Below are 26,285 nucleotides of genomic sequence, written 5' to 3'. Positions count from 1 at the left end.
CTGTACATAGTATTATATTGTTTTGTTTCTTTACACTACACTTTACTACTGCAGCGGATCCCGCTAACTTCCAGTGCAGGACTCCTTCTGCTATAAACGAATCTGAAGAGAAGCAGCGAGAATGAGCTCCACCTTTTCTTATATAACAGGCCTTGGAAAGAGAAGTCTGTAAGTAAACTGTCGTTTTTAAATAATTATAGCCTGTTTTCACTGATTCAAGTGCTGTTTCACGTTAGTTTCACATTTTAATGTTTATTTAGTGTGTATGGTTACCATGACAATACATGAATTTATGCTGAGGACCGTTATAGGAAGTGTTAGCGCAATAGCCGTCTGTCATTCAAATTAGCTGACGTTTTTTTGTAATGTCTATATTTTTATATTTTACGATGTTCTATGCAGATGATTGCCTTGTATATGCAAACAGTTGTATATTGATTTATTTTAATACTATTTAAAACAAAGTGACAGTAAAAGTGGTTTTGAAGTTAATTTTGTTTTGATTGAATTCTTTTCCTCCAGGACAACACATCCTGCCCCATTTGCCTATGGGACGTCAGATCAGCCTTCGAGTGACCGGTGAAGAGGCCCCCCCACCTCACAACAAGAAATGTGAGTGTTCCCCATACACGGACATTGAAATCGTGCACATCTCAGAACACTTATTGCACTTAAACATACACTGTGCATGTTGGAACCATAGATTAAGTAATCAATACAAAAGTAAATAGTGCACTGTGCACATTGAAATAACAGCAACAACTAATAAACACTTTAGGTAAAAGACACCCACACCAAGAACCCTGGGCACTGCTGAGACATTGGAAGAGGCAGTCAGCCTGCTACGGCAGCACTTCACCGGGAGACAGCGGGTGCTCCTTCGGTGATACAAGCTACGGAAACGGCATCAGCGGCCGGGTGAGTCCATTCAAAGCTACGTGACTAACCTCAGGGATGTGGCTAGATCGTGCCACTACGGGGTGCTTCGGACCAGATCGTACGCGATCAGCTTATCATCAGGGATAATTCAGCCAGTATATGCTGCACCCTAGATCTCCAACTTGGCCATCGCCACAAAGAAGTCCGGGGGGCTCCGCATCTGTGTTGATCTGCGCTCTGTCATCAAGGCAGTCATCCCAGACAGATACCCTTTGCCCACAGCGGAGGAGTAAGCTCGACTTGCGTCAGGGCTATCTCCAGGTGCCCCTCCACCTGGCCAGCCGAGATCTCACAGCTCTTGTCACACACGCAAGGTGTTCAGGTATACACGAATGCCCTTTGGGCTTAGCTCTGCCCCCAGCTGTTTCCAGAAGGTGATGACCACTGTCCTGGCAGGGATCCAAGGGGTCGCAGTGTTTCTGGATGACATTCTGGTCCATGCCCCTGACCTCTCTGCCCACAATGAACATCTCCACTGGCTTTTCACCGCTCTCCAGGAAGACCATCTGACGCTCAATGGGGAGATGTGTACATTTGCAGCACCAGCCATTGACTTTGTGGGTTTTCAACTGACTGCCAAAGGGATTGTGCCTCTCATGTGAAACATAGAGGCAATCCACAACATCCCAGAACCCACCTCTGCCTCCCAAGTGGCCTCGTTCCTGTGGATTACTGCCTTCTACCTCCGATTTCTGCCTCAATATTCCCAGACTACAGCACCCCTTCGCCAGCTCCTTAAGAAGGAGGAGCCGTGGAACTGGACCCCAGCCTGCACGGCAGCGGTCTGTGCGCTCAAAGCACAGCTCACCACGCCTCCTGTCCTGGCCCATTTTGACCCATTCAGCCCTACTGTGGTCTCATGTGACGCCTCAGCTGGGGTGGTGGGAGCAGTTCTGTCTCTGCCGCAGGATGGAGGGGAACGACCAATAGCCTTCGCCTCCAAGGCCCTGACCCCCACGAAGCAGCGCTATTCTGTTGGCGAGGGAGAGGCCCTTGCCTGCATCTGAGCCTGCGAAAGAGGAGCTGAAAAGTGAATCAGAGAGGGACCCTGTCCTGACAGCTCTCCACACCTACATACGCACAGGATGGCCAGGAGGAGCTGGCTCCGTTTGCAAGGGTGAGATATCTGTGTCTCCAGGGGGCTGTGCACTGTTGTTCCAGGCAGCTTGTGTGCGCGTGTCCTCACAATCAAGCAGAGATCAAGAGACCTGATGTGGTGGCCAGGCATTGACCAGGATATTGAGGCTATGGTCAGGGACTGCACACCACGTCTGCTCCGTGGAAAACTGGACCGCCTGTCCAGGCCCCAATGCAGCCCCTCACGTTGCCGTCCCGCCCGTGGGAACACCTACAACTCTGCGGGGAGATTCATGGCCAGGCAGAACCTCACCACCAACGCTTCCTACTGGTGGTGTACGAGCTTCACTCAAAGTGATGAGAGGATAAGAGGTCAGGAATGTTTGGAAATGACGACTGGTTGCTCCTGTGTGATTTATAATGTCAGTTGTGTGTGCTGTGTCAGCTGCACTGATAACTGAAATTCATATTGTTTCCACATCAAGCAACATCATTAATTAGTATTGCTGTTGAGTGAGAAAAACACACGATTTCCATTGCCAATCGTTTAATCCTAGGAGATCTGTTTTATTGCAGTCAAATCAGTGGATTTACACTTTGAGACATTTTGAAGTTAATTTTGTTTTGATTTCTTCTCCTCCAGGACAACACATCCTGCCCCATTTGCCGATGGGATGTCAGATCAGCCTTCGAGTGACCAGTGAAAAGGCCCCCCCACCTCACGGCAAGAAATGTGAGTTTTCCCCGTTGTTCTGACAGCTGTATATATGTCTGTACATAGTATTATATTGTTTTGTTTCTTTACACTACACTTTACTACTGCAGCGGATCCCGCTAACTTCCAGTGCAGGACTCCTTCTGCTATAAACGAATCTGAAGAGAAGCAGCGAGAATGAGCTCCACCTTTTCTTATATAACAGGCCTTGGAAAGAGAAGTCTGTAAGTAAACTGTCATTTTTAAATAATTATAGCACGTTTTTTTGTAATGTCTATGTTTTTATATTTTACGATGTTCTATGCATATGATTGCCTTGTATATGCAAACAGTTGTATATTGATTTATTTTAATACTCTTTAAAACAAAGTGACAGTAGAAGTGGTTTGAGTCTAGCTAGGCCCTTTTTTCCTGTTAGCTCGTGATTGAAATCTATCTGTCTACATTTGTAATCGTCTGTGTGTGCGGATCATTTTCTAACACGGATTTCAGAGTACAAGCGCTCCTGCCTCCTGATTCTGTATTGAAAAGCTGTTCACTGTCTGCCAAGCCTTGTACTTCAGACGCATTGTGAGGGCAGAACACTAAAAACACTGACTACACGGTGGGCCCAGCTACAGGAGGAGTGGATCCATTCTGCACATCAGCATCCAACCTCTTCGGCCATCAGACACTGCAGAGAGGTAACCCGTGACCTGTCTGTTGGTCCTTCAGGAAACCTGCAGAAAAGTGACATAATCTCCCTTCATCAGAACAACATTCTAGGCTACAAAGGAAAGATTAGCAGTGTAGGAGAACAACCACACAGCCAGAGAGGGTCCGATCAAACTCCCCTGCTGTCTCACCAGCCACAACCACGCTCTGCTGCTGCTCCCAAAGAATATTCACCTGCTACAGCAGGAGCTACAGACATAACGAAATACCGGATACGTCGTCAAATGGTGAGTTCTGGCCTTCTGAAATTTGACGACCTCCCAGAAAACGAATGGGCCTGGAAGTTATACTTCCATAGCAGCACCCAATACTTAAATCTTACAGCCAGAGAAGAGCTAGACCTCCTCTCCAAATGGCTCGAGCCCGAGTCATCTGAGCAGGCCAGGAGAATCAGATCAGTGCATGTTCACAATGCAACAGCAGGGCTCGCGATGGTATGGCAGAGACTGGAAGACTGCAGTGGTGCACCAGAAGTTATCGAATATGCACTTCTGAAGAAAACTGAACATTTTCCAAAAATAACAAACAAAGACCATCAGAAGCTGAGAGAGCTTGGAGACATGCTTCTAGAGCTGGAGGCAGCAAAAGGGTTTCGGCGATGTCCTCCTGCCCCAGTAACTATGTACTTACATAAAAGGTCTGGACCAGGTTCAGGTTCTGGATGGACCACACCTCGCTGACCTAGCTTCTGAAATGTAAGGAGCCAGAAGGACAGATGGCTGCCTGTGAGGTGTTGGACTCAGTGGGAGAGGTGTGAAGACCCGGGGGCATGTGGTGGTGACCTTGCCGGCCCCGAGTGGAGCTGGGCCCCCCTCCAGACCACGAAGGGCCCAGCGAGCCAGTGCAGCCTCAGCAGACTGGCAGCGAAGAAGAGGAGGAAGACCGTCCTTCATCCTTCAGCCCACACAATATGTAAACAGGCTACACGTAAAAGTAATGTCCCAGCCCACCCCAATGCAGTACAGTTTTCCCTTGTGACAGACTGGTCAGTGAATGATGCAAAGAAGCCACAGGAAGCACCCTTAGTTAGTCCCTGTCTAACCCCCCCACTCCACTCTAACTGCTCTAAAGGGGAGAAACAAGCAAACAGTGGCCCGAGACCCCACTTATCTTGCTGACGCTGCAGAGTTATAGCAAAGTCGGAATTGCAGCTCCTCTTCGCCACAGTCCAGTACATTCCAGTCTAGTCGCTGATTTCAGAGCCTCTAGTCTCCTTTCCTGATGCTCTCTTGCTCCCTTGCAGTCGTAATCAAGTTCTTGTCCCGGCACCTTTCCCTGCACGCTCTCGTCAGCCCAGTCTCGTCTCCCTTCTTCTAAACCAGTCCCAACTTTTATAGACACCTCATTATCTCCTAACATCCCACACCTGAAATCATTCACCCTCTACCCAACAGGGAGCACAGCCTCCAACCACCTCCCTCCCCCCTACACATCACAACACTATTACACCATCTATAATATTACACCACCTTCTATAATCTTCTATACACCAAAATATTACACCACACACACACACACAGCTATCAATTTACACATAGTTGCCTTACTTCCACTGTACACACAACCCTCACACCCAGCTGCTATATAGGCTACACATCTTAATCTAGACAATCAAGTGTCTATTCGATTTGTTAGCTGGCATATTCGTAGCATTGATGTACTGTCCAAAAGAGTAGCAGTCATGAACCACCTTGAAAATCTCAAAACAGATTCCTGTCTTTTACAGCAAACACACTTATTAGATTCTGATCACTCAAAATTAACCAAAATATATTTTTTTACCAGGTATACTGAGCATCACGAAACAAATACTGCTTTGGGAAACTGCTAAAGTAGTACTGAGAGGGAAGATAATATCATTTTCATCAAACAAAAGAAAAAAAAAATAGAGATCAAGAGACCAGCACTTCTGGCACATATCATCACCTGTATTTATGAAAATAGATCCCTTTATGAAATAGAATCCCTTTATCCTCCGCTAATATCACATCTCTCGGTATCAACATCTCAACCAAGCTATCAGAGCTCTTTCATGTCAATTTGATTTGAATCACAATTCATGGATATATATTGAACAATCAGAATGTTTTGTTGGTCACCTCCCATTCATGACCAAATCCATTAAAAAACAGCCTTGCTTTAACAATATAAAGCAGCAGGGACCTGTGATTTCCCCTCTCCCTATCCATGCCGCGATCCGCAACTTGGAACTTGGACCGCACCTCGGCAGCACCCCCCCTCACGGCACTTTTTTCTTTCTTTCATGGAGCCCTAAAATCCAGGCTATGCCCCTGATCTTGCTTTCAAAATGGTACAGACTTCTAATGAATATAGATCCCGCTATTTATCTTCCAATCACCCAGTGGGAATCTGACCTAACAATTACAACTGATAACAACTTCTGGACACAGATTTGCTCCAACACCTTTTCTGTGTCAACATTCACCAAGATGCACCTACTCCAGTACAAGGCCATTCACAGAGCACAGATCACACAGTATGAGATGTGTCCAGTGAGCTTCACTGATAAAGACACCTGTACTTATTGAACCCTTAATACCCCAGACACTTACCTCCACGCCTTATGACAACGCCGCCCAGTACAACATCATAACGGTTATGTCATTCATTTTGAATTGTAGCATCCCATTCTCTCCACCATTATGTTCACTAGGTGACCTCTCAGACAATAACACTCAATCACATCATACCAATCTCATTGTTGTCGATCTAACTATCAATCCTCCTGAACTGGAAAATGAGAGAAAATAAGAGTTTTATTTATATATCTATATCATATATATATATATATATATGTATATGTATCTGTCAAGTTTAACATTTGGTTACAATAAAGCAATGATTGTTTGACTAAAAGACTGTTACTCTTATTATTGGGGAATAGTTTGGAAAGACATTGGAATGCTGGCCTGGGAATCTAGAGAATCATTCCACTGCCACACAGAAAGCGCTTTTATTTCACAAGCTTTTGAAAATCCAACAGAGTTGAGTGCTTTTCTAGAAATGTTTAAACTGCTCACAGATACACTGTAGTTTTTCTGTAGCAGAAATTATGAATTGTTACAGTGAGGGAATAAAGTATTTGATCCCCTGCTGATTTTGTATGTTTGCCCACTGACAAAGAAATGATCAGTCTATAATTTTAATGGTAGGTGTATTTTAACAGTGAGAGACAGAATAACAACAAAACAATCCAGAAAAATGCATTTCAAAAAAGTTATAAATTGATTTGCATGTTAATGAGGGAAATAAGTATTTGACACCTTCGACTTAGTACTTGGTGGCAAAACCCTTGTTGGCAATCACAGAGGTCAGACGTTTCTTGTAGTTGGCCCCCAGGTTTGCACACATCTCAGGAGGGATTTTGTCCCACTCCTCTTTGCAGATCCTCTCCAAGTCATTAAGGTTTCGAGGCTGACGTTTGGCAACTCGAACCTTCAGCTCCCTCCACAGATTTTCTATGGGATTAAGGTCTGGAGACTGGCTAGGCCACTCCAGGACCTTAATGTGCTTCTTCTTGAGCCACTCCTTTGTTGCCTTGGCTGTGTGTTTTGGGTTATTGTCATGCTGGAATACCCATCCACGACCCATTTTCAATGCCCTGGCTGAGGGAAGGAGGTTCTCACCCAAGATTTGATGGTACATGGCCCCGTCCATCGTCTCTTTGATGCAGTGCAGTTGTCCTGTCCCCTTAGCAGAACAACACCCCCAAAGCATAATGTTTCCACCTCCATGTTTGATGGTGGGGATGGTGTTCTTGGGGTCATAGGCAGCATTCCTCCTCCTCCAAACACGGCGAGTTAAGTTGATGCCAAAGAGCTTGATTTTGGTCTCATCTGACCACAACACTTTCACCCAGTTCTCCTCTGAATCATTCAGATGTTCATTGGCAAGCTTCAGACGGGCCTGTACATGTGCTTTCTTGAGCAGGGGGACCTTGCGGGCGCTGCAGGATTTCAGTCCTTCACGGCGTAGTGTGTTACCAATTGTTTTCTTGGTGACTATGGTCCCAGCTGCCTTGAGATCATTAACAAGATCCTCCCGTGTAGTTCTGGGCTGATTCCTCACCGTTCTCATGATCATTGAAACTCCACGAGGTGAGATCTTGCATGGAGCCCCAGACCGAGGGAGACTGACAGTTATTTTGTGTTTCTTCCATTTGCGAATAATCACACCAACTATTGTCACCTTCTCACCAAGCTGCTTGGCGATGGTCTTGTAGCCCATTCCAGCCTTGTGTAGGTCTACAATCTTGTCCCTGACATCCTTGGACAGCTCTTTGGTCTTGGCCGTGGTGGAGAGTTTGGAATCTGACTGATTGATTGCTTCTGTGGACAGGTGTCTTTTATACAGGTAACGAGCTGAGATTAGGAGCACTCCCTTTAAGAGAGTGCTCCTAATCTCAGCTCGTTACCTGTAAAAATGACACCTGGGAGCCAGAAATGTTGCTGATTGATAGGGGATCAAATACTTATTTCCCTCATTAACATGCAAATCAATGTATAACTTTTTTGAAATGCATTTTTCTGGATTTTTTAGTTGTTATTCTGTCTCTCACTGTTAAAATACACCTACCATTACAATTATAGACTGATAATTTCTTTGTTAGTGGGCAAACATACAAAATCAGCAGGGGATCAAATACTTTTTTCCCTCACTGTATTAAGGGTAGTTTTCCTAATGCCACCAGGGACTGCATGAACAGGGGCTTTCAAAGAAAGGTTTGAAAATCATTGATCTAGACTGTTTATTTCCAAACTAGTTTCTATAATCCCAGTTAGTTTGTTGTGCTATACCCAAACTGATTATCAGCATAGAACAGCATCGCTACAATAACACTCAATCACATCATACCAATTTTTTGAACATGCAACTGCAGCTGTAGATCACGTGAAAGCATATGATATGATATGATATACTTAGATTTCCAGAAAGCTTTTGATAAGGTTCCACACCAAAGACTGATCCTCAAATTGGAAGCTGTAGGCATTCAGGGTAATGTAAGTAGATGGATTATGAACTGGTTGATGTATAGGAAACAGAGGGTGTCAATTAGAGGAGTCACTTCTAACTGGAGTGAGGTTGTTAGTGGAGTTCCACTTCAATGTGGACAAGTGCAAGGTAATACATGCAGGTAACAAAAATGTCCTATGGGAGGTACAGATCTAGATGAAGTAATGCATGAGAAAGACCTAGGAGTCTATGTGGACTCCTCACTTTCTCCATCCAAGCAATGTGGGAAGCAATAATAAAGGCAAACAGAATGCTAGGGTATATTGTCAAAAGTGTAGAATTTAACACAAGGGCTGTAATGTTCAGACTGTACAATGCACTAGTTAGACCTCATCTGGATACTGTGTACAGTTCTGGGCTCCACACTTCAAGAAGGATATCGCTGCTTTAGAGGCAGTTCAGAGGAGAGCAACCAGACTTATTCCAGGTCTGAAGGGAAAGTCCAACTGAGAGACTGAGGGAACTGAACCTTTTCACCCTGGAACAGAGCAGACTATGTGGGGACTTGATCCAAGCACCCGGGACACAAATGGAAATTGGGCTTCAAGGCATTCAAAACGGAAAACAGGAGATACTTCTTTACACAGAGAGTAGTCACAATCTGGAATAAACTACCCAGCGATGTGGTTGAAGCTGAAAGTTTGGGAACATTTAAAAATAGTCTGGATAGGATCCTTGGATCACTTAGATATTAATGAACACCAAACAAGCACGATGGGTCGAATGGCCCCCTCTCGTTTGTAAACGTTCTTATGTTCTTACAAGCAATGTGCTCGGCCACTAAATCTAGCGTCGTTGTGCCTCTTACATTTCTAAAAACACAGTTGATGAACAATTGAAAATGCGATGTGTGTTTTTGTTTTTATTTGTATTAATACTCCACACATCCACTGTACTTTTATTGTGTTGGATGTTTACTTTGTACAAGTTTGTACTGTGTTGCTCACCGCATTGTGGACAAATCTTTGCTTAACTCCATAAGCTGCCTTCTCTCATCTCCTTTGCTTGGGGGTGAACAGAAAATGTGTCGAAGAATGACTTTGAATTGAAGAGCAGAGAGAAGATTTGATCAGCATCAGTCTTCCTGTCTTTGACTTGTTCTCTGCAGGAATAGTGTGACTGTTTCAAAAGAAACTGCAGCTTCACTCCACAATAAGAATTTAGCAAAAATGTATCAAGTCAACCTTTTGATCTTCAAGGAAAATGCGTTGTTTTGTTTTACAGCTAGTTAGTTTTCCCTTATTAGATTTGACTAGACTAGAAATACAAAACACTGATGAATCAGGCTTATTAGCTATGCCCCCCCGCCAAATTATAATGCCGTGGGTGTTTTTGTTTCCGGTTCAGAAATTGCGATGATAAGTACAAGGCTAGTTATTTTTCTTGTAAAGTTTTAATGGTAACAGGTGTATTCATACAGACACGGGACACAGTTGGGATAAGGAATCTGACTTCAGTATACAAGCAAAGCAGAGATGGTTTCAAGGTTTGTGGTCGTGCAGCAGATTGTTTTAACAATAAAATATTTTAAAATCAAGGAAAGAATTCTCTGGTTTTGATCTTAGCCAAGGATTCTGTGATCCTTTAGCTATTTTACTATTGCTCTGTATTTTCATTTACATTTACATTTAAATCTTCCTATAAAAATATAATACATTGGGCATGTATTGTGTTGAGACTATATGAACTATTTAGAGTTGTCTGTCCTTCTTATAGAAGGTAATATAGATCGATAGTAAAGTTTTAACAATTCAGGAAACAATGCAGATCCACAGAAGTGGACGCACCTGCAGTCTTTCTACTCCATGAAAGTCAAAATCACTGCTTTGCAAGTTGGACCATAATGTATCTTGTTTTCCTCTCGATTCTTAATATGAACTCTAGTGGAGTAGTGGTCAGGACTGCTCTTGCACCCTTGAGGAAGGTGCTGTACCATTAAAAAAGATAATATATGTATCCAGTAAAAACAGCTGTGTAAACAGATAATTGTATGTAAAAGCATTTGGAAATGTCTAATTATTTTTCTGCTAAGAAATATAAAGATATTAATAGGCTTTTCATAATAATCATAATCCGTATGCACTATATTAGCAATGGGACCTGGCTAAATGCATCAGTAGTCTGCTGCTTGTCCCCTCTTCCCAACTCCTCCTCTGCTAGTTATATATATGTGTGTGTGTGTGTGTGTGTATGTGTATGTATGTATGTATGTGTATATATATATATATATATGTGCAGTGGTTGAAATGTAAATTTGAAAGTACCGATTTTATGACATATTTGGCATCCCGTTGAATCCTGCATCCTCTGACTGATTGTGCCTGCACAGCTTAAAACCCTGTAACATAACTACTGTGAACAATAATTAAAATCCTGTTTTAAATCATTATCTTCATTATATACGACTGACTTGAGATTTGGCTTTATAAAACAGTCTGCAAAGAGGAGTCTTCACTTGACAATAGATTTGAATTCATATCACAATGTATTTTCAATTAATTGGCAAAGTGTGAATGATTAATATGTAAACTACCTGTAAATGGATGTAGATAATCTACCTTTTTTGTAATAAATCATGCACAGTTTTCTGAAAAGTAATGAATGTGAGAAACTGTTTTAAATTGATGTTACTTACTGTTACTTATCGGATGCTGTCTATCATTATCTTAATCTTCATCGTTATCCTCTTCTGTTTCTGAACTGTGTTACCTTTCCGACATTTACACTGACGGATTTAGGGACCTTAACACCAGTCTAGATCCCAAGGGCCAGGGTAGCACACACAGCACACTGTATCTTGCACTTCCTGAGGTAATAAGCCCCACAACACTATTCAACATTGCAATTTTATAAAAAGGTCAATATTTATTGCTCTGAAAAGAAATGCACATACAGAAACTAAGACTAAATGAACTAAGAATAAAGTACAATGAGAAGATACAAGAAATGGGGGCCTGCAGATGACACCTATATCTCAATGAGATAATGGAAATAACAATACAACAATAACATTTCAAAATAAAGTTCCCCCAAAACAGTGCCAAACACAACACCAGAGAGCCCTTTCCTCACAATCTTCACAGGACACGCGAACAACAACATATACACACACATATACAGCGAATGAAAAAACCCTATCTGCCTGGCCACATGTTAGAGAGAGAGCCCCCCCACTAAACTACTCTTCACTTCCTAATTAAACCACACACCCCTTCCCAGTCTGCACCGCCTTGAAGTGGCAGTCCGGTAACAACTGTATCATATACGATTATTTCTGTATGTTCATGTAGCCATATTATTTTGATTGGATACTCATAAAGCCATTGCACTGCTGGAAGAGGCAGCCGGTGCTGGGCTGAGAGAGGTTTGTCTTTTAGTTTGTAAGTGGTTGACCTTTTCTCTAGATCCTTTTATAAAATGCCCAAATTATTTAACATTTAGGAATGAATAAAGAAGTGCAGAAGTGTAAACAATGATTTAAAGATGTGATGTCATTCTAACTCGTATTTACCAAAATGATTTCCCACTTATTTTGATATCTGTTCTCACATTTGCTGGAAACACCTTCATTTTTTGCATTTCACACCCAAACAATTAAAAAAGATGTATATCGATATAAAATAAATAGCTTGCTAGCTGTGCCTAAGAGGAAGCTTGTGTCTGTTTCCATGGTCTAATGAAAGTCTCTCTCTGATCTGTCTAGGCCCAGGCTGACCTCGGAGCACTGTCCTCTCGAGAGCCTCGCAGAGACGCAAACAAGGCGGTTAAGTTCCTGCGAATGGCTGCAAAGAGTGGGGTGAGCTTCTGTCAGGGGTGGATTCATTATTCATTTTCTATTTGTATAGCAATTCTGCAACTGTAACTCTAATTTGCATGGTAAACATAGGCTGTGTGCAGCAAGTTCTTAATGTAGACTTAAAGATGCTATACTTCATTAGTAAATCAGTAGATTACCATTTTAAGCCCTTATAACAGCCCTAACCAACTATAACATTTCAACCTAGGCCTGTATGAATCTACGCCCAATTCAGTTAGATCGGTAGAAATGCCATTCTAACCTTAATGAAATGTTAATGAATGTTTAATGGGGACCAATCCTAAGTGTAATTTCCAACCCCCCCCACCCCCACAGTACTGCTAGAAAATCCATTATAATGTGCCATGTTATGGTAGTGTAAATATGTATGTGGTGCCTCGTGAATGCCAGCTTTTCCTGAGCTGCCTCTGTGCTCCTCACTGCAGGACTCCCACAGTCAGTTCAATCTGGGGCAGTGCTATGAGACGGGCTTCAGGGTGCAGCAGTGCCACATCACTGCCGTGGATCAGTACCAGCAAGCGGCCACGGCGGGGAGCAGGCAGGCGCGCCACATCCTCACAGGATCGAAGACCTCACAGGTCCACAGCGCCTCACCCCGACTCTTCCCCATTCACGGAGCACTGGCAGCATCCCCAAACGCCCAGTCACGTATTCTGGCTCGGACCTCTCTGCCGAGCTCTCTGAAGCCAAGAAGTCACTAACCGCCAATCTCCGGTCCCAGCCTGCTCCCTGCACGTGGATGATAGGGGTTGGGTAGAGAAACCGGTGGAAGAGCAGATTATTTTGCGATTTCTACAGCGCACACGCACATGTCTGTGGGAGGCGTGTGGAATGCCGTCCCATCAGGCTCAGCGCTGCTGACATACTCCTTGAATAGTGTTACACAAAAGCTAATGTTTATATAACAAAAGGGATGTTTTGTGCCTTTTAGAGTGTTGTAAGCATTACAGACGCACATGTAACGTTGACGTTGGGCATTTTTTTGTTTTGTTTTTCATACAGTAGATTATTGAACTCCTGCAGGACCTGTACAGTGGGAGGAAGCAAAATGCCTGCATTTATGGACAACACAGAGGTGATCTTTCATTGAGTGTCATTAGCAAACTAGAAAAACAAGAAACAGCTAAGTTATTAAAAATGTAAAGTGAAGCACTTAAACCAGATAAATAGCTAAGTTGTGTAGCGTAAGGTACACTTATACATTTCAAATTACGAAGTGAATTTATAGTATCACCTTATCACGAATCCTGGAATCTTGTAGAACTCAATTTCTGTAATAATTGGACGCAGACACCAATTCCAAAGATATAAATTGTCAAATTTATTCAAAACTAAGACTAAATGTAGCACTACACTAATTATACAAAAGGGAAAAACTAATTCAAATTCAACTCTAGATCAACAAATCAAAGACAAATCACTTCCGTGACCAAATCAAAGACCATGGGATCGCATATGATATCACACAAATCGTTAAACAAAAAAGGTTATAAACACATTGACTACAATACCGGTTAGTAAGACGAAGGTGAGTCTCTCATTAGTATTGTTAGTCAGACATTAAATAACTACGCAGGTTAGTATTTAATCAGGTAACTTCTCGTTATATATATATCAGTCTCATTTACGTTTAAGTGCCGAGAAAGATCCTATCATTACTTGTTACCACAATTTCCCTTAACTGATTATTATTCAATGATTAAGGATAGGCAGGGCCACCAATAATCTAACGTCTATTAACTTGTGTCAATTTCAGACTGTACAGTTAAACAGGAATGAGAAAATATTTCTCGGTGTTGACAGATTTTATTTCTAAAATTATCAACAATACAGTTTAATGCAACACACATTTATATTTAAGAAAACTAAATGATATTACACATTCTAGAGTTATGAATCACAGATTAACATTTCTAATTGATTTCTCAAATGTCATGAATCATGAACTCCAAACTGTTAAACTTATCTGAACTTCGTCGCAGAGAGGCCTCTCTGGCTTCGGGCTCAGATAACAGCACACGGCACGAGGTCCGTGTGGTTTGGAACAAAGGCAGTCCGGTTCGGACAGATATAGGTTTATTAAAAATGTATATAAACATGTATTGGCAAAGATAGGATAGAGACAAGCAGGGTGGATAATATTAAAAGTAAGAGTGAGAGGAGATCTATGCAATACTCGAGTTTTGACTCGAGGCACAAAACGTGAAATAAAACAAGTATTATGATTACGCTAGCCGTTCCTACAGTTTGGATCTCATACACAACTAGGATTTATGTAATTGTGGTTTACCTAATTCTTGACCTGTGTGGTTTACTGAGATTCAGTTATGCAGACGGTCGAAAGCGGGGAGGGCTGGCAGACTGTCGACTTGAGGAAGGTTGCAAAGCTCTCAGGTTTTTGGTGGAGAAGTTCTGGTTCTGGTTCTGTTCAGTCTTCCTGGATTTCGTGTCCTTGGTTTCTTCTTCCAGGTTGTTCCACTCCACGCCCAATTGTGCCACATACATTTTAGACAAAGAGATTCTAATCTCTTTCCTCCCAACTTCTGATTGGTCAGGTTTGGGGTAATAAAATTGAAATTCGAATGGAAGCAGTCTTTGCCATTCCTCTCCCTTGATTCCTACAGAATGTGTGTTGGGGGTGTGATGGCTTTGAGGAATGTGAAAATGGTTCAAATGTTACCTAGAGGTTCTAATTCTCTATATTGTCAAGTTTTAGTTCTATCAATTAGATTTTCAAGTCCCTCAAAGCATGACCTTACAGTTGATACCAAACAAGCCAGGTGTTATTTTTCGCTAATGTTAAATTTGAGTCTTTTTGGAATCCCAGGGGGGCTGGTCTGATGCCCATGTCAGTGGAGGATCAATTAGGATGTATGAATAATTCTCTTACCAAATGTTAATGTTGCATTGTATGTGAAATATAAATGGTCCAATGGTTGTTTTAGCTAATGGTCTTCCTTTTAAGACCAATCCTGGCATGAGCATGTTTTGGTTCTGAGGTAGAATTACTGCAGTGTCATTAACTTAGTTTTAAGTTACCTTTTATTGTTTGTTATCAAACTGAGGAAGAAGCTGGGTAACACTTCTGTTAGCAGCATGTAGTTTGTATTTGTGTTTGTTGCCCTGGTCTATGGAGTATATAAAGTACCTTGAATGTCTGTGTTTCACAAAAGAAATAAATCAATTCAATTGGAAAATGATGCTAGTGTCTCTGGAGACGGGGCATGGCAGCCCATTTGTCAGTTGGGGGGGGTCTCCAGCATGGACGTGTTATCTGTCATACTTTGGTGAGCACAGGCATGTCGTAAAACACAGAGCTTCAAAGCCGTCTCCTTATGTCCTTTAGCACAAGCCTACATTTCTCAGTTAGGAAGGTATATGCATTTCAGTATATATTTGCCAAAATAAGGTCATATGATTTACAATGTGCTCCCTCTAGGTGTGTCTGAATGTGCCAGTCACCCAATCACGGTTGCCTCATGCCCCCGGAGTCAGTCGCCCCTCCTCAGACCGTCTTGTCACTACGTCGTGCCACTGTCACCTCTGCGTTGTAGTCCCTTCACTTCGTCAGCACATCCTCCCCTCCGTGGCTAAATGTGTGTAGCTACGCCAGTGAACTGCACAAATCTTTTTTTTGATATAACACATTTTGACATTGACAATATTTAATGAATAGCAGCAATTGCATGGATATGTTTGACACCACAGCTAAGAAGATTTTCCTAAAAAAATTATAAATAACCAGTGTACAAATTGTCCATTGAAAGGTTTTATTAAATACTATGAAATAACTGAGAAGCGCCGGGTCCATACCTCCGCCTGTGCATCACATTCGTTCTGTCGTTCAGATCAACGTTGTATTGCATTTTGAGTGTATATAACAGGTTTGGGTTTCGTTTGGAAAAGACAATGGGAAATGCAATTTAGCCTTAAATACATAACCCATAGAGATATGTCATTCTAGATATGGGGCCTGCCCTCTTCACGAACTTCACATCTTAGTTGGCAGTAACAACAAACGTAGTTCTAAAGCTGGGGATCAGCGAAGTCTCCAAATTTGTCCCGCCTCTTTTTCCTTTGCAATGGGATGATCGTGAGATAGTGCCATTCTTGCTAGTAAGCAAGTTCTTTGTAGTTGTAGACCCTTGGCGATCTTAAGCCTCGCTAAGAGACCTGGGCCTCGTGGCCAGGGGCCACAGTGACTAGGGGCTCTGCCTGCAAGTCCGTGAGGTTGGAAGCTGAGCTGAGCCCGCTGAGCCGCGCTGCTCTGCTTTCCCCGAGTCGAGCTCGGCTTCATCTGCCTCTATTTGGGTCATTAGCCGCTAATTGGGCTATTGGCCTCTAATCCGTGCTTATTAGGATATTTGGTTGTAATTCTTTTATATTTGTAATCTAGTCATGACCTCTGTTCATGAGCCCCGTGTAATAATACATTTGGCTGAGTGAGTGTGTTTGATAGTTTCATTGACTTGAAAGGGCTTACATTCAAGAGGTATTCAGGAGGCCCTCTCTCCTACTACAGTAACTAGAGAGTGATGAGGTTGGGGAAAGGCCATGAATGGGACACTGCAATTTCAAGATTGATTTGGAATAAAAGCATATAAATTGGCATTAAAGCAAACCTTCACCTAGTTGCTAATAAACACATTTAAATTAAAGAAAATCTGTGACAGATTGTAATGTATTTAATACACAAGAGTACTTTATTTTTGACAATCTTGATTACACTTTATGGCCCTGTTTTCTGCAAACAGATTGTGGCCTTGGATGCATCTGACGAGTTAGAGGCGAGGCATTGAAGAAACTCATTCACACATAAGTTCAAAACTTTGGAATAATGCTTTATTTTAGACAAACGTGTCAGAAAGGAAATTGATTTCTGGGGGTGAACCTGTTTCTCCTTCACAAAAGTAAGAAACTTTATTCCTCCTCAAAGTGAAGGTGGACAAGAAATGGCTTTCGGCACAGTGTTTGTGTCACAGGCGGTCATCATATCACCTTTTTGCAATTCTTTTCATGTTTCGTATGTTATGATACTGAAAGATTGCCCAGTTTTCCTAGTTTTGCAAAGCCACTGTGTGCATTTTTGCAAAAGGAAGTGTCTGAAGATTGGTACAGTGCTGAAATTGGGACTGAGAGCCACACGACAGCAAAGAGAAGAGTTCAAACAAGCGACTGTGACAGCTTCGCCATGAGCAGCTCCCCTCCGCACAAGACTGAGACCAAAACATAGGCTGTGGAAACACTCTGTCCTGTACATGAATGCTGCTGTTCACAAGTTCTCCAGGACCATGCTGGAACAAGTCTATGAAAATACCCTCATCTGCCATTAACTGTGTGAGTCATAGTCAGGGCCGGCCCGTGGCATAGGCGGAATAGGCAAATGCTAGGGGCGCCGTCCATCCAAATGAGTGAAGATTTTTTTTATTTTTTTTTAACTTTTATAATTTTTTACTAATAGTATTTTAATATTATTAATTTGAAATATTACCAAAAAGCGAAAGCCCCCGCAACAACATTACTACATAGCTTATTAGGCCATATTTTCCGTGTTGCCCGCAGGGTCACCCCGGCCCGGCGCATCAATCGCGCCCCCTCGCTCTCATACTTAGATTTACCTGATTGTGGGGTGGTGGGCTACTTCAGTTATCTGAAGCAGTGAGTGACACTGAAGGTGAAAAATGATAAATTAGCATCAGCCTACTTCAAACGATGTCAAAAAGACCAAAGCCCTCTGGTGCCCAGGGAAGAAAAAGAAGTAGAGAAGAGGAGGAAAAACGGGATAAGGACAGAGGTAATGTGATGTGATGAATGAATAGTTTATCTAATTGCATAGTTACCGTTGGAGCAGTGTTACTACTAGCCAGCTTACTTTGGACAATACTAGTAATGTTCACTAATATAAAGAGCTGGCTAGCTAGAGTCAGTGTCAGTTACTTTTACCTTAAATTCATTAGGGAATGTTGGAAAGACTATTCAGCTGTCTGGGGAATAACCTAACCTGTGACATAATTTTGAGAAATGCTAGTGTGCTGCACGAATCATCCACTTATTTATAATTCGTTTTATGTCACTTGTTTGCTGCAAGAAAGGCAAGGTGAGTAAGGCTGTAGAACAATGCTACATTATGCATATTGCACTAAGGTTTCTGTAATATAGTTTTTTCGTGGAATACTCCTTTTTATATTTTATTTATCATTAGTTTTATGTCACTTGTTTCTTTAATACAGTTTTTATTTTTTTATGTTTCTAAAATAAAGAAAATCTCAAAGACATAAAGCTATGCAGTTTCTGTGTGAGTGTATGCACACAATGATCGATGGTGGAATTGGCTGTGATGCGCAATAGGGGCACCAGCTAAAATCTTGCCTAGAGCACCAAATTGGTCAGGGCCGGCCCTGGTCATAGTACATATTATTGCTCATTTGCCTTCAACAAACGCGAAAATGACGTGATCTTTGAAGACCCACAGTGGCACAGGAGATCAGTTCCTTGTTTTACAGTGAGGAAGAATGAATCAGTGCAATCCAAACACAAGGAGGCGTCTTTGAGAGGGATTGTTGTTGTTTTTATTGAGTCTGCAGTGTGAGGAGGAACACGTGACTTGAGCAGACCCGTCTGGCGGTGAAGGCGGGTTTTCAAGTGTTCATGTCCCACGGCCAGGTCCATCACAACGGCTTCAGGATCCTCTGTCTTACATTCTGCAATTATTGTGTGTGTGTGTGTGTGCGTGTGTGTGTTTGTGCGTGTGTGTGTCTGCTTGTGTGTGTGTCTGCTTGTGTGTGTCTGTGTGTGTGTCTGCTTGTGTGTGTGCGCGCGTGTGTGTGTGTGTGTTTGTGTGTGTGTGTGCATGTGTGCGTGTGTGCGTGTGTGTGTGCGTGTGTCTGCTTGTGTGTGTGTGTGTTTGTGCGTGTGTGTGTGTGTGTGTGTCTGCTTGTGTGTGTGCACGTGTGTGTGTGTGTGTGTGTGTGTCTGCTTGTGTGTGTGCGTGTGTGTGTGTCTGCTTGTGTGTGTGCGTGTGTGTGTGTCTGCTTGTGTGCGTGTGTGTGTGTGCGTGTGTGTGTGTCTGCTTGTGTGTCTACTTGTGTGTGTACGTGTGTGTGTGTGTGTGTCTGCTTGTGTGTGTGCATGTGTGTGTGTGCGTTTGTGCGTGCGTGTGTGTTTGTGTGTGAGCGTGTCAGACATGGGTCAACTATATTTTCTGTATTTCCAATTAATCTTATTCATCCTGATTTATATTGTATCCTGTTTCACAGTTACTAGTTGAATGTGTTTCCAAAGGAATTTGATATTCTGTGTTTTAAATGTGTATTTCAATGTATGGGTTGTATTTGAAAATACAATCTCATTTGTACATCACAACAAACTCAGCTCAGCAACAAATACGGTCTAACATTACCATCACATCACAACTCTCATTGAAAGTAAATGTTCGGCCACATTGGTGTTGCAGTTTAACTTTTAATAGTTTTATAATTAGCACTGACTACAGGTGTTATGTGTTAAGGTAGATCTTTTTCCAGCAGTACACGCATTAGCTCAACTTTGAATAACAAACCCATTTTTCTTTATGTTCCTAATCTCACAATTTCTGCCTCATTAGCTATTAGATGAGAGATGCAGGGAGGAGACAGGAGTCAATGAAAGCGACCAATTTAGACTGTTGGGACAGATGAAATTGGTGGGACTATGTTAGGAATCTCACATTGTGTCTTTAGTCTTTAATTTGTGTGTTAATGTTGTGCTACAATCATATTGTTGTGATGTACATAAAAGATTATATCTTAAAATACAACACATTGATTCAAATACAAATGACTGAAAATGGAGAATATAAAATACTAGTAAAAATACATCATTGAAATATTTGCAAATACATAGAAATACTTTTAAAACACAAACTCATTTTATTTTGCAAATACAGTCATTTAGTAATTATCAAACAAGATTCAATTTGTACTTTTTCAAATACAAAATTGAATTAAAATATGAACTAATTAAAATACATCAATACACACATGTAATGGTATTTGACCAGGTCTGGTGAGTGTAAGCGTGGGTGATGAATAAAGAACTCAGTTTAGTGCATTGCACAGTCTGAACATTACTTCCCTTGTTTTAAATTGTGCACTTTTTGACTATGTACCCTAGCACTGTGTTTGCCATGTTTGGATGGAGAAAGTTATGAGTCCAAATAAACTCTTCCAATTCTATTCCTCTCATAGTGTAATTATAGTGGACATTTTCGTTACCTGCATGTAATACCTTGCACTTGTCCACATTGAATATCATCTGCCAGGTGTCGGCCCACAACTGAATATTATCCAAGTCCCTTTGAGTAACCTGAGCTGCCGAGATTGTATCTGCTGATTAATAATAATGTAAGCAGGCCTTTTCCAGTACAGCGGGGATTCTTCAGAGTTGCCCTCTTTCTGGGATGTTGTATTCCCTAGCAATTGAACCCCTGCTCTGTCTGTTGTGTACCCATTTAACCAGCCTGGCCCTGCCCTCTGTGCCCACTGCTTCTCCTCTCAAAGTGTCAGCTGATGCTAATGATCTGACTTTTTATTACTTGTCAACCTGAAGCGGTGAAGGACAGCTTAGATATACAGTGGGGGAAAAGAGTATTTGATCCCCTGCTGATTTTGTACATTTGCCCATTGACAAAGAAATGATCAGTCTATAATTTTAATGATAGGTGTATTTTAACAGTGAGAGACAGAATAACAACAGAAAAATCCAGAAAAATGAATATAAAAAAAGTAATCAATTGATTTGCATGTTAATGAGGGAAATAAGTATTTGACCCTTCGACTTAGTACTTGGTGGCAAAACCCTTGTTGGCAATCACAGAGGTCAGACGTTTCTTGTAGTTGGCCCCCAGGTTTGCACACATCTCAGGAGGGATTTTGTCCCACTCCTCTTTGCAGATCCTCTCCAAGTCATTAAGGTTTCGAGGCTGACGTTTGGCAACTCGAACCTTCAGCTCCCTCCACAGATTTTCTATGGGATTAAGGTCTGGAGACTGGCTAGGCCACTCCAGGACCTTAATGTGCTTCTTCTTGAGCCACTCCTTTGTAACCTTGGCTGTGTGTTTTGGGTTATTGTCATGCTGGAATACCATCCACGACCCATTTTCAATGCCCTGGCTGAGGGAAGGAGGTTCTCGTCCAAGATTTGACGGTACATGCCCCATCCATCGTCCCTTTGATGCGGTGCAGTTGTCCTGTCCCCTTAGCAGAAAAACACCCCCAAAGCATAATGTTCCACCTCCATGTTTGACGGTGGGGATGGTGTTCTTGGGGTCATTCCTCCTCCTACAAACACGGCGAGTTGAGTTGATGCCAAAGAGCTTGATTTTGGTCTCATCTGACCACAACACTTTCACTTAGTTCTCCTCTGAATCATTCAGATGTTGGCAAACTTCAGACGGGCCTGTACATGTGCTTTCTTGAGCAGGGGGGTCTTGCGGGCGCTGCAGGATTTCAGTCCTTTACGGCGTAGTGTGTTACCAATTGTTTTCTTGGTGACTATGGTCCCAGCTGCCTTGAGATCATTAACAAGATCCTCCCGTGTAGTTCTGTGCTGATTCCTCACTGTTCTCATGATCATTGAAACTCCACGAGGTGAGATCTTGCATGGAGCCCCAGACCGAGGGAGACTGACAGTTATTTTGTGTTTCTTCCATTTGCGAATAATCGCACCAACTGTTTTCACCTTCTCACCAAGCTGCTTGGCGATGGTCTTGTAGCCCATTCCAGCCTTGTGTAGGTCTACAATCTTGGAGAGTTTGGAATCTGATTGTTTGATTCCTTCTGTGGACAGGTGTCTTTTATACAGGTAACGAGCTGAGATTAGGAGCACTCCCTTTAAGAGAGTGCTCCTAATCTCAGCTCGTTACCTGTATAAAAGACACCTGGGAGCCAGAAATCTTGCTGATTGATAGGGGATCAAATACTTATTTCCCTCATTAACATGCAAATCAATTTATAACTTTTTTGAATTGCGTTTTTCTTGATTTTTTTGTTGTTATTCTGTCTCTCACTGTTAAAATACACCTACCATTAAAATAATAGACTGATCATTTCTTTGTCAGTGGGCAAACGTACAAAATCAGCAGGGGATCAAATACTTTTTTCCCTCACTGTATTTTGACAGGTTTCTTCTGCTAAGGAGAACTGGGGGAATTGCACCTCTTTCCTGCTGGGTCGGTGGAGTGGAGTAGGTGCCCCTGTTTGGCCAGAACAGCTGCATTGAGAGAACTGGCATGGGTGTGCTGGGGGTGTTCCTGGGGGGCCGCAGTGGGAACAGAAGGACTGGGAGGGGTTGGTGGACGATGTTAAAGAGGCAGCAGAGCTGGAGATGACATTTGCTGCAGTTGTCCTATAGGGGAGGGTTCTTGTTATAAACACTCTGGTTGCCTCGATGCTTTGGCACAGGCTGGCCTGTCTGGATCTGCCCCGGGGCTGCGTCGGGTCATTCATACTGACTTACTGAATTTTTGGGGGAATTTTCATTGGCTGTGGCCGGCTGTCTTGTATGCATTTCAAATTTTCCAAACCCCCTCCCTTTTAATAAGCCATGTTTTCACAAAATAAATCAACAACTTTTTTAAAATACATATATTTTTTCTTTAATACATCTGTACAACCAGGAATCAAACCATTCATGAATCTAAACAAAAAAAAACAACAGCGACCTGTACAGACAGATATACCTGCAGTAAATTCAGACGGGTGACAAATGAAAGCCTGAAACCACTGCCTTGAGGTGTATGTTTTCATTTGTTTATTTATGTTTTACAGAGTTTAACTGTTGTTGGGGGTTTTGACTACCTCACTGTATACATTAAGGCAGTGGTTCCCAAACCGGTCCTGGGGGACCCCCTACCCTGCTGGTTCTTGTTCCAACCGAATTCTCAATTACTTAATTGAACCCTTAATTGAACTAATAATTTCCTAAATTGGAGACTTTTCATTATTTTAAACAGTAGGGGTTTTAAGTTAGGTATAGAATTATATTAAAAATCATATTGAAGAAACAAATATTTTCTTACACAATTTAAAAAGTAAAATCTAAGCAGATTGTTACTTCAGTTAAGGTTCAATTAAGTAATTGAGAGCTTGGTTGGAACAAAAACCAGGAGGGTAGGGGGTCCCCCAGGACCGGTTTGGGAACCACTGCATTAAGGTTATTACACCACATGTTTATATTTAAGGAACAGTATTTGATAAAGACATTTTGAAATAATAAAACAGAGGTTGTAAGACAGTTTAAAAGTTAACTATGCTCATACAGAGTGTGTACATTAAGGTTAATGATGAGGCCTGCCTGTAAATACTAGTGACATTACAGGGGAAGCCGTGCATCTTCAAGTGGTGATTTTCTCTGTGTGTATGTGAGGTAAATTATATTTAATGACATTTTTTAAAATTCTTTCTGAGTTAAACAACTAGATTCAAAGGTCTTCTATCATGGTCCCTGCATTTATGATGCGCTGGAAGGCATATTGGGCACCGGCTAGTTGATATGTCACTAAAACAGGTCCTTGATGCTCTGGCAGTCGCAGTGAAATTCAGTACCTCTCCAGTTCTGGAAACTCTTTTGTGTATTTGTGCAACTATGCCAGTTATGATAGCAACGGAGCAGCGACCGTTCAGTGATCAAAATGTCGGTTGATGTGTGATTTTTCTCCGGATGTGTTCCATAGTGATGTGTGTTTGGGAAATAAAGATGTCTGATTAGTCCAAATCCGCCTGCTTTCAAGGAGATTTTGAGCTCAGTTTTTCATCTTCAAAACGACTTTCAGTGACAGCTGGTAGAGCATCGCTGTGCTTCGGGGGTTTCACGTGAGCAGACGGGTGAGGCGCAGCGCCAGAGGAGAGTCCATGCGTGAGGCTGGTCAGCACCGGCCGGTGTGGGCAGCGGTCAGAACTCCAAGCACCGAGATGCTTCGGCGGGCTGTAGTGCAGCGCAAGCCGGAGGAGGAGCCCCTCAGATGGGCGGAGTCAGGACTGGGGCTTCTGCAGTAAAAGCTATGTCAAAATTACTGACGTCCGCACTGCCTTTAAGGGTGGGTACGAAGGGAGGCTTCACCTTCTTTTCCAGAAGCCCTTGCCAATCCACACTCTGAAAAGAGAAGGAAGAAAGAAATGGATAAAGGATAAAGTGGCGCGACCTTTATGTAAAAGAGCGGCCATAAAACGGACATGTCCGCCAACGTACTCTGAAGAAGGGATGCTTCTTTACTTCCTCTGCACCGCGTTTACTGGCTCCAAGGCGCTTGCTGGGATTTTTCTTCATGAGCTGCAGAGGATTCAAAACAAGAAGGAGACGCACGTTATTCTCCATCAATGGACTTAAAGTTGAAACATGATGTTAAAGATAAGTTCTCATAATTTGAAGTGCAAATGAGCGTTTGTGCATTGTTATTGTGAGCCTCGCTCCACTGCTGCACAGTCACTGGGTATTCCTCCAATTGTGTAACATTTAAATAACAGTGACATCCATTCACTATGGTTGGTAGCAAGATACCGAGGGACAGACTGGAGGAAAAACGTGTCTCAACAATAAATAACCCTGGCATACAGACCTTTTTCATGATGAAGATGGACTCTGACGAGAGGAACGCAGGATAGTCCACTTTCATGTGCACAATATTGTGAAGCACCTGGTTTCTATTTTCACCCGGGAAAGGAGTCTACGGGCACAAGAAGAAAGAGAGGAGAGCACATTAAAGGGTTACTCCAGACCCAAACTTTCAATATTCACATTCTGAGCTCGGGAATGCAAAAGCCACACACACACAGATCTTGTAAAAAGTCAATTCACAACTTAGACATGACTTATTAAATCTGATCAATTATAGACACAAAGTCTGCAATAATGGAATCCTACTGAAAACCAAACCTGGTTAACAAAACGTCCTGAAGGAGTTGCTATCGTAACCTGGCAATAAAGGTGTGTTTCGGTTGTGTGTGCATGAGCGATCTGTATGAAATAAAATACTGATGTGTTTCAGCTTCTGCAACTATGATGTTAGGTTTTCAAAAAGTCTAATTAAGTCCTCAAGGATTGAATGAAATCCTACCTGGCCCTTGGTGGTATAGATTTAACTTTGCCTTGATGGCACTCAATGAAATCATTTTAATCATAATGAAACCAGGAGAGGATCATGATCTTACCTCAACAGAGGCCTACTGCTTTCACTTTAATACTGCATTAGCTTATATATGAGGCTCTTGAATGGCTGAACCAATAAAAGCTTTCGCTTAGAGCAGTTTTCTCCCTGAAGTCCAGATAATGCCTCAAGCTGTGGCACACAATTGGCCAAAAGTCACAGAGATTCGACAGATTAAAAGAGTGCAACAGTTACCCCTGTGACTGGCTTGTGGACCGACTACACTACAGCCTTATCGGGAGACGTTTAACACTTTTCCAACTGAAGTCTTAAATTTGAAGTTCTGTTAAGAATACCCACCTCGCCAACCAGCATCTGAAAGATGACCACACCCAGCCCCCACCAGTCCACTGCCCGGGTGTACGATGATTTGGTGAGGACTTCTGGGGCGTAAAAGTCTGGGGTGCCGCACACTGTCCTAGTTCGGTCTTTATAGCCCATGCCTAGGCAGGAAAATTAAGAGGATTCCGGAAAAATATCACATTGTAAATTAAATATACAAATTAAAAAAATTAAATTATACATATACTAGGAAATCAAGAATTTTAATGTACCTTCCTTACACAGACCAAAGTCTGCAATTTTGACATAGCCAGCTGCGTCAAGCACCAAGTTGTCCAGCTTTAAGTCCCTGGAATAAAAATACAGTATAATCACTTGGATTGCAGAATATAGACAGAGCCTGCCAGGAACACAAGAACTATTCCCCTGTCAACAATGAACAGAAACATACATTTCTCAAACTTGTTGCATTCAGGTACATGTCTGCACTGATTTTAGGACATGACTTCTATTATGAGGACTTGTGA

General features: G+C 42.3%; 1 long non-coding RNA gene across 1 annotated transcript; it reads left to right on the top strand.

Annotated features, from left to right (window-relative positions):
* The first annotated feature begins 784 nt into the window (after positions 1-784).
* Positions 785-18,500, top strand: LOC136721329 (uncharacterized). The gene is made up of 5 exons (XR_010805891.1): positions 785-918; positions 2,660-2,749; positions 2,842-2,955; positions 12,183-12,275; positions 12,722-18,500. It is a non-coding gene; the product is annotated as an uncharacterized LOC136721329 (long non-coding RNA).
* Positions 18,501-26,285: the final 7,785 nt, after the last annotated feature.

This window comes from Amia ocellicauda, unplaced genomic scaffold (assembly GCF_036373705.1).
Source record: "Amia ocellicauda isolate fAmiCal2 unplaced genomic scaffold, fAmiCal2.hap1 HAP1_SCAFFOLD_114, whole genome shotgun sequence".
Classification (NCBI taxonomy): domain Eukaryota; kingdom Metazoa; phylum Chordata; class Actinopteri; order Amiiformes; family Amiidae; genus Amia; species Amia ocellicauda.
This window is presented reverse-complemented; position numbering and strand designations above follow the sequence as displayed.